Here is a 17,432-nt window from a genome sequence, read left to right on the forward strand (position 1 = left end):
TCATATGAGTGTGGTATTGATATTGATGATGAAAAAGTTTGTATTTTGCTTTATGCTGATGATGTGGTTTTACTTGCAAACGATGAAAAAGAATTACAAATTCTGTTAAATGCATTAGATATATGGTGTGGAGATAATTGTATGACCATTAATTCCAAAAAGTGTAATATTGTGCATTTTAGAACACCTTCTGTTGATAAGTCACATGTTGAATTTAAATGTGGGAATGATATCATTGAATATTCTACTACTTATACATATTTAGGTTTAGTTTTAAGTTAATTTTTAGATTATAATGTAACTGCTAAAGCTGTTGCAGCTTCTGCAAATAGAGCACTTGGCCTTGTTATAGCCAAGTGCAAAATCTTAGGTGGTGTTACTCATAATGTCTTTTCAAAATTATATGAGAGTTTGGTGCTTCCAATTGTTGAATATGGTGCTGGTATTTGGGGTTGCAAAAATTTTTCTTTTATAAATGCCATCCATAATAGAGCTTGCAGATTTTTTCTTGGAGTGGGTAAATATACTCCAAATGCTGCAGTTGCAGGGGATATGGGGTGGATACCTATCTTTCAAAAGCAATGGCAATGCTTAATTCGACTATGGTGCCGTTTGAACAATATGAGTTCTGATCGTTTAAACAGAAAAATTTTCATATGGGCAGACATTATGAGTAAAAAACATAAGTGTATAAAAAATTGGAATTTTTATGTAAGGAAAACGTTTTCTGAGTATAATGCAGAACATTTGTGTATCATTACAGATTATGTTGATAGTACCTCAGTTGTCAATACTGTTATGTCTAAAATGTTTAGTAAATATGTGGAACAGTGGCAAGGCAATTTACAATCAGAGAAAGCTTTATCTGGTAAAGGTGGTAACAAACTTCGTACATATAATTTATTTAAGAACAGTTTTGAAACGGAAACTTATTGTAAAATTCAAATGCCATTTTCGCAAAGGAGTTCTTTTGCCAAATTTCGATGTGGTGTAGCACCACTAAGAATAGAAACGGGGAGATTTGAAAAATTAATTTTAAAAGATCGAGTCTGTGATAATTGTATGAATATTTTAGAAGATGAAGCCCATGTTATTTTATCGTGTCCTTTGTATGATGATTTTAGAAAAAAATTATTTGATGAAGCAACACATTTTAATAGTGATTTTATGTCTTATGATGATAAACAGAAATTAGTGTTTTTATTTACAGATAATAATATGATTCGTAGCTGTGCCAAAGCCTGTAATCTTATTTTAAATAGACGTAGAAATGTTTTATACTGTAAATAATGTTAATGTCAATATGTTTTATAATAGATGCATTCTTTATATAATTTTTAATGTTATAGTCTCTTGTAATTCTGTACAGAATGGCTCTCCTTTTATTTATATATTTTTTACATTTAATGTAATGTTGTATTATATATTATTGAGAGATGAGACTTAAATAAAATATTGAATTGAATTTGCATTTTCTAATGGTACACATATATAGAATACACAAAAAAATAATTTGTAAGGATAAATAAAATGATTTTTGTTTAATTTATATATTACCTTACATTTTGAGGGAATTATTTTCTTTTTCTTTAAAAAAAAACCCACAATGCCAGACTGCTGATATATAAAGCAAAAGATTGTTTTCGGAGAAACACAATACATTTCATTTCAAATATTCATACAGAGAGTTTTATATTTATAAAAAAATAATTTCAAAAAGGGGATTTATATAACATTGTGTTGCTTTTTAAAATGAAAAAAAATCTAAAGATATATAAGTATAAACTTTTACCTGAAGTAGAAGAATTTATCCTTCACAAACTATGTCAGCGCTATTTCATTTCATCCATTGAAATGATTATTACCTATGTTTTATATTTAGTTCATTATAAAAAGTGAACTCTTGTTTAGGTTTGAATATTACAATGGGAAAGGATAATTTTGTAAGGTCACTAAAAGTGCGAATACGTTCTAAATTGGTCAGACAATACTTGACCATGTTTTATGAGGATTTAAGCCCTCGGCTTCGCCTTGGGCTTAAGGTTTATGTACCCTTCTGTAGCCATTTTTGTACGAATTTTTCAAACCTCAATTGTATCAAAACTAAAGATATAATAAATAATAGAGATAGGCCATTTAGTACATGTTCCAAGGGGAAACTTGATGCAAAGCATTAATTTTTACTGTTTCATTGCATTTGATAGAAAAAGAGGACTTTGTGGCAAATAAATCAAGATTTTTATAGAAAATCCACTGCCTTTAATACAGAGATTTCTGTTATAAAATTTGAAACATAAATTACTCACTTGGTTTTCTATGATGTGCTAGTGTTTATTTTTTACAAAAAGTTCTAAGTAACCTGTAAATTCCAAAACACCTCGTGCTGAGTCACTAAGGCAGCAACCATTTGATTTTCTGGGGGGGCTATGGTTTTTTTTTCTGGACCAATTTTTTTTTCTCAAGACTCAAAAACAAATTATTTTTTTCTCCAAAAACTGGAAACAAACTTTTTTTTCCAAAAAAAACCCATAGCCCCCCCCCCCCCCCCCCCCCCCCAGAAAATCAAATGGTTGCTGCCTAAAGTCGAGCGCACCCTAAAAGGTGTACTTGATTTTGGCCATATTTATACTTGTCTTAACCAACAACTACATTTATAAACTTGTTTTAAGGAAATCAATGCTAGCACTGCATGCAATAATCCTATATCTATCAGTCATCAAATTGCCAAATATGAGAGTACAAGGATAAAGGCTGTGGATTTTCTATAAAATTCTTGATTTATTTGCCACAAAGTCCTCTTTTTCTATTAAATGCAATGGAACAGTAAAAAATAATGCTTTGCATCAAGTTTGGAATATGTACAAAATGGTTTATCTCTATTATTCATTATATCTTTAGTTTTGATACAATTGAAGTTTGAAAAGTTCGTTCAAAAATGGCTACAGAATGGTACATAAACCTTAAATATTCATAAAACATGACCAAGTATTGTCTAACCTATAAATCTCCATCAGTCGAAAACAAAAATAAAATAGTGAATTTAAAATCATGAAATAAAAGTATAATTACGAAGTAATGTTAAATATCTGGCTCTGTAGGTTATAGTAATGCTGACTGGTACTGGATAACGATAACTTTGTTTCCTGCCTGATCGTCGTTTTAGTACTTTATCAAAGTTTGAATGTTTGAATGTGGTACATGAATCATTTTCTTTATGCTGTTGTGTCATCCTTCGATGTGCTTCGTCGTCCTTGGTCCTCTGGTTTAGTAGTTATTCCAAACTTGGTAGTGGATTTCAACCTATTATAATGTGTTGAGGTCTGTAAACGAAGGAAAATTCAGAGAAGCATTGTTGTTTTTTTCTGTAACACTTCAGTGTTTCTGTTATTTCGTTGTTTTCCTCTTATAGTTAATGTGTTTTTCTCGGTTTTATTTTGTAAACAGGATTTGTTTTCTCTCATTCGATCTATGGCTTTTGAACAGCGGTATACTAATGTTGCCTTTTTCAGGCGTACGATGTTTATAGAGGGGTTTTCCTCTTATAGTTAATGTGTTTTTCTCGGTTTTATTTTGTAAACAGGATTTGTTTTCTCTCATTCGATCTATGGCTTTTGAACAGCGGTATACTAATGTTGCCTTTTTCAGGCGTACGATGTTTATAGAGGGTTTTTTTTCTCAATTCGAACAATTGTAAACTATGGTCCATGCTGTTTTTCGAAGTAAATAGATGACCTTCACTTGTGTTTGTGTAAAAAAAATAATAGGTCATATATTACAACAAAGATACAAAGATTTTAAATGGTTTAGGATTTTAAAAAAAATATTGAACTGTATGTACTGTTGCCAGTCTCAGTTGTCGTGTTGATTTTCTCATATAATTTTCCATCACACCTGCCAAAACAGAAAGAGAACAATGCGGGGAGAAATAAGACACTGTGAAGATTGTACAATAAAATACTTACAGGAATGAAGAAGATATGGACCGATAGGACTACCATGATAATACCGATCTAATGATTAACAGGGAGGAACTCTTGGACAATAAAGCAGATAGTAGTGATCAACAGGAACTGGTTTAAAATTATGGAACACTCTTTCTGTGGACAACATAACAGCTGTAGAACAAACCAATTTGACGAGGAAACTGTAGAAGCAACTGCTTATGTGTCCATCGAACTACTCAGTTGTAAGACTAATCAATAGATGAAGCAAATAAACCAACCATAGCTCATGAAACTATATAGCTCCGAAGTAGACGAATATTGCCAACCCTTCAAACATTGACAACTAACATACAGAGGAAGAGAAAACCAATTATATATATTGAGGACTACTAGTATAGTGTATCAAAACAGGCCACTACCCAACAGTCAGACTGGTGATGACAAAACAATGGTTGAAGTATGAAGCAAAGACAATTTGTAATATGCCAGTTGTTATCGACAGTCCGTTTCTTTTTATGTTGGCGTTTGCTTTTGTTGTCGTTCATTGTTTCTGTTGTTCCTATGCTTTCCTCTTATAGCTCATATTTTGTTGATAATCTGAATGATGACTATTTCACAGTGGCACACTACTCTTTACATAAAAAATTCAATATAAACATTTTCAAACGTCATTGTTCTTTGGCCTAATAGTCATGGGGAAACATTCACCCCTCCTCCTCCCTCTTTTGTTCCTAAAGGACCTTAATGATAGGATTTCAGAGTTGATTCACTTACAAAACTTTTTTTATTTTCACAAAACATTTATATAATTAGTAAGCACATGGTCTGTGACGTTTTATTTTTTGAAGCACAACATAAGTGTCCACATATTTGATATTTATATAGTTGATCCGTAATACTAAATGCGTTGTCGGTGTTAATCTCTTCCATATAACAAATTTTAGAATTTATAATTACCAAGAAATCAAATAGTAATAAAATAAACTGTTTAGAAAACATTACTGAACATTAGATAAAATGTTACGCTAATAGATGGTATGTTGTCTTTTGTTTATTGTTATATCTAATTCTGGTTCGTGTTGCTCAGACTTTATTGGTTGATTGTACGTTGGTCTTTTTCCTTTTAAGCCATGGTGTTGCAAGTTTATTTGACATTCATCAGAAGTACAGTTCGGAAATAATATGATATGATACATCAAGTACAGGTCGCATCATACCTACCCTTTAACAAAAGTTGTATTGCCAAGTCTATCTATTGTTTTACATTGAGGAATACACATAAATTACAATTACAAATGTTGGAGGATTATACATTAACTTGACTCTACTGATTATGTTGTAGAATTGTGAAAATTGATATAAAAATTGGTTAAGATTTATCAAATTTGTTAATTGTCTATCAAAAAAAAACCCAACTCATTCTGTAAATTTAGATGTGGAAGTCACCGATTACCTATCGAGAATAATAGGTTGTGTCATCTTTGCATGCAAGAGACATATGCTAAAATACATTGATGATGAACTATTCACTTGCAAGTGAATAATACGAAATCTGTATTCGTGTGAACTTCAAATTAACTCCTTATGCTGCGCTCACGCGTAATCCGAACGTTAATTTCAATACGAATTACAATGTGCATTGGACTTAAATCTTCATAAAACATGACCAAGTCTAACCTATAATTAAAACATAAATCGGATTAGAGCCCCCAAACACCACTTTGTAAAACTGTGATATTAATTGATCTTTGAAGTTGTCGAATATGAAAAGACCGTTTAATCCGAATAGTTCCTTTAAGTATTTCTGTTATTACATGTTAGTGGGAATAAATGGAATACTTTCAATATAAAGAAAAGATTGTGATAAAGTATTTACAAAAAAGATTAACCTTGGGAGATATAATCTATTTCGTGATTTTAAATATAATTGGTTTCTTTTTAAATTTTGTTTGTATTGTTGAACATAAAACTGACCAGGCAAATAGAAACAAACAGTATGTAATAAATGATTCAACAAAAAAAAAAAATCACATGATTAATTTTACAAAGGACAGTGTTTCATTGCAGCACTTTGTATATCGACGTTTATTAATTTTCATAGATTTTACAAACAAATTAATATAATGTAAGAATGATGCTGCGTCACATCACTAGACCAGGCCATCTATATTACTGTCGATATTTTGTTAAAAAATAATTCTAACACAACTACATTTGTACCACCGGCTACATACTACGTCATGGTCGTAGTGTTTATAGATTCCTCATGCCTTAACAGCTTTGTCAGGTTTAAGATGTTTGGGTGACGGCTACAAAAATATGTACCTTTTTTCTTGTGGTAACCTTTTAGTTCAGAAAGATTGTTCTGGATTGTTGATTTAGCTGCTGTTGTTGGCATAAGGGTTTTATAAGCGTGATGCATGTGTATATCATTTTTTTTTATACTTTAAGCGAGTAGTATGCTGTAAACAAGTTGGAACATGTATCTCCATCAACAAAGACAGAATTATATATAATTTATAAGGTTTAGATAGGTCATCGCTATAAATGGTTTAGGCAGCTACACATAAGTAAGGTTCATTCGAGTACTCAGATATAGGAAGATGTGGTATGCGTGCCAATGAGACAACCCTCAATCCAAGTCACAATCCACAAAAGTTAACCATTATAGGTTAATGTACGGTCCTCAACACGGAGCCTAGGCTCACACCGAACAGCAAGCAATAAAGGGCCCCAAAAATTACTAGTGTAAAACCATTCCCAATGCATATATAATCAAAAGGTGTATTATCTGTTGGAATAGAGAGTGCTAGACTTTTTGAAATGTTCCGATAAATTCAAACAAACAAATCTAAAACTGCAGTCCCACTAATCTGAATTTTAAAAAGAATAAGTAGAGGAGACAAAAATGAGACGGCGACAGTGAAATAGAAACGGTCAAACCCAAAAACCAGAAAATCCACATCAAAGCTTAAATAAAACTCAGCTAATTATTAAAACAATTGTGCAATATAAAATTTGTTACGTTATATTTTATTACACGTTTATTACATGTATCTGTATACCATTACATAATATTCATTTTCATCCAGTCGTGTGCAAAGTTATTTGTTTTAGTTCTTACCAGCCAAAGTTATCAATTTTCAAAATCATCCTTTCTCGTAGAAAATCAAATGGTTGTTCTTCTTGTGCGTCTGAGATCAGACCGCCTTGATGACAAGACAAGACAAGACAATTTATTACAACTTAGGCACACGTATGGTGCTACAAGAGGATAACAATTATACATTAAAAATTACATACATACTTATACATTAACAAGAAAGTCACACAATAGATTAATAATTGATATCAAACAATAAAACTGAAATATATTTGGTTGATTTGTTTGCAAAATTCTTAATTGCAACGTGGTTAGAAATTATTGTAACATGCTATGAATTATGAAAATATTTTTTTAATATGTCTTAGAAACATGCACACTTTTGTTAGCACTGGCACGTTACAGTGTGATAATAGACCAATAAATTTCAATTGGGAAGGATTTTTTATGTAATATGTAGGTATATACCTTTCTCTTAAAGACATCATTTGTTTATTGGAACATACAAAAAAATAATGATATTCGTCACCAATGGTGTTTGAATCGCAGTGACAGCATATACGATTTTCTCTTGGTGTATTTTTCCACCGACCAACTTCTATAGGGATTTTGATGTTTGAACATCTAAATTTACTGTAGATGTATCGATCTGCCACTTTAAGATTGAGTAGATATGGCTCTAAACAAAACATTGTTTTGTATGAAGCATAAAACACACCTCTAGATGAGTTTGTCATATCAGCAGATAGGCTCTGTCCGAATTGGTCAACCAATCTCTGTTTTATTTCTTTTTTAATATCCGAACTTTTGATATCACCCTGTGCATTCTAGACAAAAGAAAATCCTGTATCATCTAAAATTTGTTTCAAGGAAGATAACCATTTAAATGAGTATTGGCCTGAGTTATGTAAGTTATACATTAACTGATACAAGATCCCAGATAATTTGCCTTGACCAAAAGCATAGTAATTTAGTTTTGATATTAATTTTTAATGGAAATCTGCCAGTTTCCACATAGACCATATAGTTTGGTGTTGTTGATCTAACATTCAGGACTCTTTTTAGGAAACTCAAGTGCACCTTTTCAATCATGTCAACATTTTCATGACCCCAGTTTTCCGACACATAAAGCAAAATTGGAGCGACCATACCATCAAATAGTCGAAACTGCAGATCTGAAGGGATGTTTACATTTCTTAACTTATAGTATAAATGCATACAGTGCTTTTTGTGATTGTTCAACAAGTTTTTTCTTTGATAAATTAAAATTACAATTGTATCTTATTAATAATCCCAGGTAATGGTCGTGCCCCAATGAAGCGTTTTTAAAAGAAGTACAAGACCACAAATTATTTTGTATGTTTTCAAGAAACGGGTATAAACGCTATCTCCTTTATTCTATATACTAAAGAAATCAACGAAAAATGACAATGGGCCAAGAACCTATTTTGAAGTATTCAACGCATTGCAGACTGAAGCATATGATGTATTGATTTCGCTCATTGTTGAAGCCCATACGGTAGCTTACAGTTGTTAACTTCTATATATTTGATCTTTAGTGGATGTTTGTCTCATTGGTTATCTTACCACATCTTCTTATTTTTTAAATTAGTCTCCAAAGAATATTACGTATTACAGTACAGAACAGTCAAGATTCTACTTCGTCATTACGTCAGTTCATTTTCACAATCGTGGAAATGGAAGCCGTTGTAGGGATGACGCGCTGCCAGTTTTGCTATTAAAAAACGATAAATTTATCCACATAGCACCATTACGATCTATATATGTCAGTTGTATTTTAAAAGACAAATGTATCTTCTAGCTAATGAGCATCAGTTAATGATCTTGTCTGCATTGATTCAACTTAAAACTATTGTCTGATCGGTTGTCAGGTGGAATTTTCGAAAATTCATAAATATTTAAAAAAAAATCTAATTAAATATTTCGTGGAAGGGCAGACTAAATATTTCCAGTGGTTGAAGACTATAAACCCTAGTTATCACACACAAAAAAAAAAGTCATTTGTTTTCGAAGATATGCATTTTCATCATCCAAATTAAAAGACTGTCGTCAAGTACTTTTAGTAAAAAAAAGTAGCTATTCGAACACACCTTCTCTGTCTTTGTGATTCATTAGACATTTCACTTGACCCGTATATTTCATCTTTTAGTACTATGATTTTTTTATGTTATAAAGTCAATCGGTAGCTTTGATATATAAAAATGATAGAATCTGAAGCAAGATGATGTATCAAATACTCTTGATTAGTACGTTTTCAAGACAAAATATTCAGCTCAAACACACCCTTACATAAGGTGCACTCGATTTTCTCTTTTCGATACAATTGTTACCCATTTTTTGGAATTTTTTCTCGAGTCACACAGTCGGAAACCCGGTTGAAATAGAACAAAAGAATTGAAGCTCTTTGTTATAGGAGGCGATAAATGCTTACTGTAATGTTTACTATTGTGACAAAATTTTTAAAAGTTAATAGAAACAAATAAAATGACAATTTTATTCTCAATTACGAAGTGTTTTATTATAAAAACATCATTTGCATAAGTTTTCAATTTATCTAGAACAAAGTTAAGCAGAACAATTAGATATCAAGCCGACGACATGGGTATCTTTCAAGTTGGATGAAGAAAATGCATAACCTCCGATTTAAAAAGAAAAATTACCACGGACGGAAAACATATCAATCTATTAGTTCAGTAATTTTCGTGTCTGTCCTTCCATCATGTGACTCAAGAAAAAATTCCAAAAAAAGGGTAACAATTGTATCGAAAAGAGAAAATCGAGTGCACCTTTTTATGTTAGGGCGTGTTAGAGTTGAATATTTTGTCTTGATATCGTACAAAGCAAGAATATTTCCTACATCGTCTCGCTTCATATTCTATCATTTCTATATATCAAAGCCACAGGTTGACTTTATAACATGAAAAAACCACAGTGCTAAAAGATGAAATATATGGGTCAAGTGAAATACCTATCTAATGAATCACAAAAACAGAGTAGGTGTGTTCGAATAGCTATTTTTTTTACTAAAAGTACTTGACGTTGGATGATGAAAATGCATATCTTCGAAAAATTACAATTTTGTGTGTGTGATAACTAGGATTTATAGTCTTCAACCACTAAAAAAATCTAGTCCACGAAATATTTAATTAGAATTTTTTTAAATGTTTATGAATTTTCGAAAATTCCCACTGACAACCGATCAGACAATAGTTTTAAGTTGAATCAATGCAGACAAGATCATTAACTGCTCATTTGCTAGTTGATACATTTGTTTTTTTAAAATACGATCGAAATGGTGCAATGTGGATAAATTGATCGGTTTCCAAGAGCAAAATTGGCAGCGAGTCATCCCTACAATGGCTTCTATTTCTACGATTTTGAAAATGAACTGGCGTAATGGGGAGATAATTTTGACGAAGTAGAATCCTGACTGCACATAATGGAAGGGCATGTGTTTATCGTGACTTTCGATGTAAAAACTGGAGACGTTCCGAAATCCTGTACTTGTGTCAATTCGGCCAATATAAAATAACTCGGCCAATACAGAAAAAAATCTGTATTGCAGACACGAAAATCACTGAATTTTAGATTGATATGTTCTCCATCCGTGGTAATTTTAAAAAAAATCGGAGGTTATGCATTTTCTACATCCAACTTGATAGATACCCATGTCGTCGACTTGATATCTATTGTTCTGCTTAACTATGTAATAGATAAATTGAAACTTATGCAAATGGTGTTTTTAAAATAAAACACCTCGTAATTGAGAAGAAAATTGTCATTTTATTTGTTTTTATTAACTTTAAAATTGTTTTACTATCGTAAACATTACAGTAAGCATTTATCAACTTCTCTAACAAAGAGCTTCGATTCTTTTGTTCTATTTCAACCGGGTTTCCGCCTGAGAATGTACTTAAATATTTAATAGGGAGATTATTCACCCTGTATAACCCCGATACAAATGAAACCGGACGTTGACGCGTTCGAATCGAACACATCGTGTAACACGGAGTTCAGACAGTAAGAAATTAATACTTTTAAAGAAAATCCAATACCTATTCTTCGGATATTTTGCTCCAATATATTCTTTGCCATAATACTCATTAGTTACTAAAAGGTTTTTTCAAATATGTGGAATTTTTATATACAAACATCAAATAACGCACGACGATATCAATGATAAAACGTGCTTGGTATTTTTAAATATTCAAAACTTAATGTTTCTTGTACCTCATAGTTTTTATAACATACATTTTTGAAAATTTCATAGTTAAAATTAACAAACTTATAAAGGTCGTATGTTTGTGTTGTGTCTAGAAACAAAAAAATACACATTTTAAAGTGTCTTTATTTTCATGTTGTGTACGCTTCGTTGTCATTACACCTTTTTATACTGTACGCTTCGTTGACACAATATTGCGTTTGTCAATGAATTTTACGTGTATGAAATAATACTTTGATATGATTATAACCAATATGCATGTTTAAAAAATAAATATTTTACCACCATAACATGCAGACAGCAACCTATAATATCTGTTGTATTGTCGAAACACTCTTGGAGGTATTTTGTACATGTAAAAAAATCCTTATGTATATACGAAAGTTGAATTGGTAGAAATACATTAACTCGACAGATGCAAATATGACTAAGCATACAGATACACACGTCCAAATATCTAATTTGATAGCATTTTAGAAAATGTTTACCATACGACAGTCAATGTACGGATAGGGGTGGGTTAGGTGCCCGCTAACATGTTTAATCCCGCCATATTCTGTATGTGCCTGTCTAAAGCCAGGAGCTTGTAATCAGTGGTTATATATATTTTTGTGTTCACTATTTTTTGCAAAAATTAGGCTGTTAGTTTTCTCTGATGAATTGTTTTACATTTGTCATTTCTGTGTGATTTTTTAGCTGACTATGCGGTATGGGCTTTGTTCATTGTTGAAGACCGTACGGGGACCTATAGTTTTTGTGTCGTCTGGTCTCTTGCGAAGAGTTGTTTCAATACCACATCTTCTTTTTTATGTAGACGGCAATCAAAAACAATTAATGAATTATAGGCTTTTGGCCTGAATCTCAGTGGCGGGTCCAAGGGGGTCATAGATTACAATAGAATTACATTAAGGCTAGAGAATATGTGTATACAATGAACATGTATTTTATAGCCGTCAAAAGAAATACAGTTTCTTTAATGTAAAGATATAAAGATGAAGAGATACTTCTTAATATAAACTGAATTGCTTTCTTCGATTATGTTTTTTTTTTCAATTTTTAAGGTATAAAGATTATGCTTAGTCCTCGAACATTACAGTCTTTCTACTGTGATGCCAAAATCTACATGATTGGTAATTCTGGTACTTTAAGCACCTTGAAGTCTATACCCACCCATATGCATTTCATTCAAATTTTGACTTATTTCGGAGAAGACCAAAAGGACCATATTTATCATGTTTATATTCCCCAGTTACTTTTGGCGTCATCGGTAAATTCTGCAATTGAGCAAAACATCAATCATCAACCATCAACCTAACCTTAGACATTTGCTTTGTTTCTTTTATAATCATGTCTTAATACTCTTCAATAAAAAATTGAAACGCTTCACAGTTGATACTTAACAATTTCTGGACCCCTTTATTTGTTAATACACGCGTACGTAATAGCTGATTGTTGGCTGCTTAACGTTCAAGATAAGCACAAAGTAGCAACACATACTACATGTAGGTCCTGGAAGAAGGCCCTCCGGAATTACGTCATGGAAGTTTGGACTGCCACTGGATAAAATGAGGTATATTGAATAAGGACACAAATGTTGTCTTTCAACAGGCCATTTATGGACCCCTCAAAAAGTTGTTCAAGGGTTCGTAAAGTACACGAGACATTGGATCGTATATTCCCATTCGACCTTTGTCGATATTTTATGTATACTTCTTAATATTAGTCAGACCGTATGCGTACGGTCCGACCGTAGGAGTATTTTGAAAAAGTACGCATACGGCCAAGACCGTACGCGTACGGTCCAAATACTCATACGGTCTGGAACATAATCACTGACTAATACTTTAGATACACATGATTTAACTCTTAGTTTTAATTCGCATTGAAATAACTATCAGTTACTACAAATACTCCCTTGTCGATATTTTATGTATATTATGTTTTTTGTGCCTTGTACCGACATTTTGAGTTGAGCCAATTGCAACTGTACAGGTTTTTTTAATGTTTTTTTTATAAGTTGTGCTGTTACACCAGTGTCCCAGGTTAAGGAGAGGGTTTGGGGCTCACATGTTTAATCCCGCCGCATTTTTTTTGTGTCGGTCCTACGTCACGGATCTGTATAACATACAATGTAGGTTATATAGATCTGACATATTTTTTTTTCTTTGATAAATAATCCATAAGTTATAAATAAATAACCGTTAGTTTTCTCGTTTTTATTTTTTCACATTATTTATATTGGTGTCTTTTATAGCCGACTATATGGTATAGGTTTTCTTCACTGTTAAATGTTGTACATTGGACTATAATAATTGCTTTATTCATCCACTTCATTTAAACTTTGGTGGAAAGTTGTATCACTGGCCATCACACCACATCTAAAAAGCTTTATATTAAAAAAAAACACCCATAGATAAAGCAGTTGGAATGCCATCTAAGGCATTCGGCAAACTAAGTTCAACGAGTTCCTATGTCTGCTTTCGTCTATGCGAATTTGGACCAACATCAACATTTTGAAGAACCTCAAATTGTGAAAAGGAAGTCATTAATGTTTTAATGACTGTTCTATACTTTTTGAAACTTTATTTCCTCTGGAATATATTTATTAACTGTTCATGTCATCTGGTATAACGTTGAAAGTCCCAATTTTCAATAGAAACATTCCTATCAGATGTACGCTGGTTAAACACTGCAATTTTGGCTTTGGGTGACTGGTGATTTAAGTGCAACTATTTTGACTAATTTAACGGATAAGCATTTACAATACAATACAGAAAAAAGGGTCGCCGACATCATCTCGAATACCTTGACAAGAAAGTGATTTGTGACGGTTTTTGTCAACGAACTGTACAGTGATTTTTTAAAACGCACAACGAACGCGACACATTTAGTGGAACGAACAATACAGTAAGAGAAAACTTATTTACAATGCTATTGCGTTTATTCTTAGTTCTAGGGAACATTTGAAGGCACGTAGTAATTCAAAGTATAGTTATTTGTTATTGCTTAATGTATTAATACGCAAAGGTGTATGCACGAAAAGATATTCAGCATTGTTTATCTCATAAAACGTATGAAATTGCACCATGGTTGTGCGTTTTGCATCTAGCAGTTTTATCAAACATTCTATGCAATATCTAAAACTAACAACAATTGTATAATTGAATAAATAAACTAGCATGCACATTGACATATTTATATATACTCAAATAAGTTCAAGAGAGGCATTCCAAATTGTTGTCATCCTAAATATTGTCCTGATTATCGCTTCGAACGCGTCAACGTCCGGTTTCATTTGTATCGGGGTTATACGGGGTGTTATTACACATAATTCTTCTTCATAATAAATTAAACATTCATGGACCAAATGTGAATGCAGACGAAAACAGGAATTATTACTAATCATGCATAAATTTTCGAAAATCCTTATCAAATGGCGGAATTATTTCATAGCGATATAACTAGCAGAGTACCTAGAAATGGATTTTTAACAGACAAAAGACACATAACAAGATCAACCAGGCAAGGATATCTCCTTTCTATATCTGTTTAGGCTTTAACTGTAGAGTTTTTTGCTTCAAGAATAAGAAACTAGACATTTTTTGGAATTAACATTAAATTATTTCAACATGTAGGCGAGTAATCAAAATAGAAATGTGTTACTTTAAAACATGTATAATGGATAAATTATAATTTTCCAAACGGTATGCGGGTAAAAATTAATGAAAATAAAACTGAAAATATCAAAAATAACACTATAATTAAACTATAGTAAGTTGCAAAAATTGCCTTCAAACCCCCATCTTCACAAACAAGCTAACATGTCTTAAAATTTCTGTATGAATAAGAGAGCCAGAATTTATTAATAGGAAGGCATATGCACGCATATATGACCATGTGATTGTACAACTATAATTAAAGGTAACTGCACTTTGTTCAGATGTTTATACAATATGGGATATCCATTCATGACACAAAATCCGTACACGCACAGCAAAAACACACAAAAAACAAAGGAACAGCGCTTTAATTACTGTTCCTAATCTCAAAGTCGCAATGAGGCCTTCAGAGCAACAACAAAAAAACCTTTCACTACACTGCAAGTTTAAAACTCGCCCTTTCACCGACTGGAGCGGAAATTTTGTGCAAAAATAATTTGATGCACTTTTAAGATAAAACGCCACCAAAAGTGTTTAATTTTCTATGAAATAACAACAAGAGATATACAACCCTAACTAGCAGAGAATCACTATTATCGCTATTTTGTGCACGTTTCCTTAGATCTTTTTTGTGATAATTTTTCATATCATGCTACTCGCTTGAGATGGAAAATTATCGCTAGAAACTAAGGAGGCACGTGGCGTTGCTAATAAAATTGACATAAAATTGACATGAAATTGACACATCGTCATAGGTAAAATAGCGATAAACAGATTATCATTGGTCATCTCAACTCGATAGCTTTTCTCGCTTTCGCCGTCCCGGCTCAAGCGAGAAAATCAATCTCGTTGATAATCTATAATTCCCGTTGAATATTTTATGACACAAAAGACTTGCAAAACAATTGGACACTTAACAACATGCGAACAATAACTTTCATAGAGAAGTTTTGTGCACAGTAATTCATATATGAACACAAACTGCTGCTAAATAATACAAAACAAATATATGTTTTTTTTTTTTATCTAAGATAACTTTTGAAAAAAAAACCAAGAAGATAAAAGAAGCTAAATCACTTAATTTCAAAAATAGGTATACTGATGATGTTTTTTCCTTTAATAATTTAGACATTTCCGGTTAGGTCCCATTTCTATTATGCTCCTGCACTAGAGATTAAAGAAACCACCACAGGTACAGCTTCCTCTGCCTCAGTTATAGACATATATCTCGATTTTATCTACAGCGGTCATTTCAGTACCAGAATCTTTGTCAAATGAGACGATTTAAATTTTGAAATCATAAATTTTCCTCACATTAGCAGCAATATATCACTAAAGTATAGAGTATACATTTCTCTTCTCGTACGATATTCATGAGCTTCAATTTGTTAAACGTCACCGGTGTCTAAGCAATGAATTAATGAGTGGTGGTTTTGTTCACTGGAATTTACCTCGTAGACAAAATGTCAGTGTCTACTTCAAAATTAATACATGAAAAGCTTGGTTTAAAAATTGTATGTGCTGTACGAAGTTGTGTATCTATTATTTAGTTTTTTTTTTCTTGATTTTGACCTAAGTTGTGCTATTCTGTTCTTTTTGGTAGAAGACTAGACTTAACGATCTCTGTATTTAATTGCATCCAGCTATTGGGCTTTCTGTTTGTGGGCGTTCCTGCTGCAGGAGTGTACAGCGGTACGATTCAGACGTAAGCGGATTTTTTTTATATTTTGTTTACCCTTGAATTCATATTGTACTTAATAAAATTGAGAATGGAAATGGGGAATGTGCCAAAGAGACAACAACCCGACCATAGAAAAAAACAACAGCAGAAGGTCACCAACAGGTCTTCAATGTAGCGAGTATTTCCCGCACCCGGAGGCGTCTTCTTTATACTATAATAGACCACGTTTGTTGTATTTGGCAAAACCTTCAGACTTTTTCAACTGTGTACTGTGTTTGGACGTTTTTTTAACTTTCCTGATTCGAGCGTCACTAATGAGTCTTTTATGGACGAAACGCGTGTTTGTGGTACACATTTTTATTATTATATTTATAAATCTTCTGTTTACAAACTTTTGAGTGTTCGAAATACTCAGGTTTTTCTAACTCTGTATATATATAGCTTGTAATTGATAACGTGACTTGTATTTGGCAAACACTTTAGGGTCCTCTGTGCTCTGCAACTTCGAGCTTAACTTGGCCTTTTTTCACTTTTTTTCTACGAGCGCGACTAATGAGTCTTTTGTAGACGACATGCGCGTCTGGCTCACAAATTATAAGCCTGGTATCATTGATGATTTGATTTTGTTATCAACTACACAAACTTTTTTGTAGGCGTCTTTGTCTAATTAACCATCACTTACAACAACTTTTTTTCGATTGCTAGATTTATTTGTATGTATGGTTGAATTTTAGTCATATGGTCTGTGATTTCTGTTTACACAGTTTTGGATGCGGGATCCCAAATTTTGTCACTTTTACCT

Source organism: Mytilus edulis, chromosome 1, assembly GCF_963676685.1.
Source record: "Mytilus edulis chromosome 1, xbMytEdul2.2, whole genome shotgun sequence".
Lineage (NCBI taxonomy): Eukaryota > Metazoa > Mollusca > Bivalvia > Mytilida > Mytilidae > Mytilus > Mytilus edulis.